The sequence below is a fragment of the Penaeus monodon genome, chromosome 41 (genome assembly GCF_015228065.2).
Source record: "Penaeus monodon isolate SGIC_2016 chromosome 41, NSTDA_Pmon_1, whole genome shotgun sequence".
Classification (NCBI taxonomy): Eukaryota; Metazoa; Arthropoda; class Malacostraca; order Decapoda; family Penaeidae; genus Penaeus; species Penaeus monodon.
The window spans coordinates 19,835,900-19,838,141 of NC_051426.1; positions in this window are offsets into that span (position 1 = coordinate 19,835,900).

Below are 2,242 nucleotides of genomic sequence, written 5' to 3' on the forward strand. Positions count from 1 at the left end.
ATAGATATATAGGAGAATAGATATATCTATTGTATATAGAGCTATATCGAGATTACTCATCGAGTATATCGATATGGATAAGATACAGCACATAGAATAATAGAATATAGAGACATAGGACTATATATATGATATATATAGATGAGACAGAGAGATAAGAAGTATATAATATATCGGGGCAAGAGAGAGCTTAAATAGATAAAGATTAGAGAGATAGAGTATATATATAATATATATAAATTTTAACACATTAGACATGGATATATCTACATTATATAGATAGATAGTAGATAGATAGACGATATATATCTATAGAGATATATATATATATATAAATAAATATAGATTATATATAGTAGGGTAGAATATAGATATACGGAGATATAGGATAGAGATTAGAGATCGAGATAATATAGATTATATAGTATAGATATATATAGATATATATATAAATATACGATAGTAGGTGATATAGTAGTTATATATATAGATATAGAGTATAAGAGAGTAATTATAGAAGAATAGTATATAGATAATATGATGAATATAATATATAGTATATATATATAGGCACACACCACACACACATCACAGAAGAAGATAGATAATATAGTAGATATAATATATAGAGAGATATATATATATACCATATTATAAATATACTATATATATTATATACTCTAAAGATATAAATATATATATATATATATATCTATATAGATCAACATATATATATAATTATATAGATATATAAATATATAAATATATATATATATAAATTATCTATATATATATAAATATATATATAATATAATATTATATATATATATATATTATAAATATATATATACACACACATGGATGGAAATGCATATATTTCTGTGCTAATGCATGTCCGTTTAATGATTATTTATGGTTGACCACAAATAATCGAAGTTGCATTTCGAGCGCTGTCCCGATGACCCCTCCGCACTATACCAACCCGCATCCCGAGCCCCGTTTTCTCATCTCCTTTGCCTCAACTCTCCCCTTAGCCCTGATCCCCTTAGCCCCTAACCCCACTATCCCCAACCCCACCCTCGAGAGCAATTGCGGCGCGCGCCTTAAGGTTCCTCCACTTGCCCACTGAAGAGATGTGCGGGGGGAGGGGGGAGGGGGAGGGGGATGGCGGTTGAGTTGAGAGGAGGGGGAGAAAGGAAAGGGAGAGACATAAGGAGAGGAGGAGGGGGTGGGAGAGAAAGGAGGGAAGGAGAGAGGGAGAGAGAGGGGGAGAGGAAAGGTAGCCAAAGAGGAGGAGAGAGAAACAAGAAAAGCGAGAGGAAGGGGGAAACACGACAAGAATGAGAAAGAAAGCAAGAAAGAGATCTTGAGAACGAAAGGAAAATAAGAAAAAACAAGAAACAATCAGAACGCAAAGACCGGAACAAAGAAGAAAGACAGTCAGGGCGAAGTAAAGAACAGGAGGAGCGAGGGAGGGAAGGAAATGATGACGCACCAAACCCCCTATCCCGGGGACCCTGACTTCAGGGGGTTGGGTGCCAACCCCTGCGCCACGTGATTCCGCGGGCTTAAGTCGGGGAAGCGGCACGCAGGTACACAAGCATATGTGATTTCTCTAAACATGACACGCACATACGAACCAACCCATAAACAAAAGCATATGACAAGTTTTATGAATCTGGGTCGCCATATAACCAACGTTGCCGCTTCTTGCACAACGGTCCCTCGGAAAGCTTTTCTGAACTGCGATTCGTTTTGCATGGCAACTGCCGCAAAATACGAACATTCAAAGCCGCCAATAATCTCTCATTTCGTCGTAGTTTCTTTTCGTTGAATGACATGTGCATGAACTACATACGTACATGTTGCCTATACACACGTACGTGATAGGATCTGTTCAAATAAATTGCAAATGCAGTGCATGCAAACACGTGCATGGGCAAACAACGTGGCGTAAATATAAAAACAAATTATCTCCCTATCCCTTTCTTTTCACTTTCCCTCTCTCCCCCTCCTCCCTCTCTTTCCCCTGTTCCTTTTCTCTTTCAACAGGCTAAAAACACAGACACACATTCACACACATGAGCTCACAAGCAAGCAAGCACACACGCACGAAATTCCTTCCTTACGCCCTCGACTTTCTCTTCAACCTGATCAGCAACATTCTCTTCACGTTTACCTACATTTCTCTCTCTCTCTCTCTCTCTCTCTCTCTCTCTCTCTCTCTCTCTCTCTCTCTCTC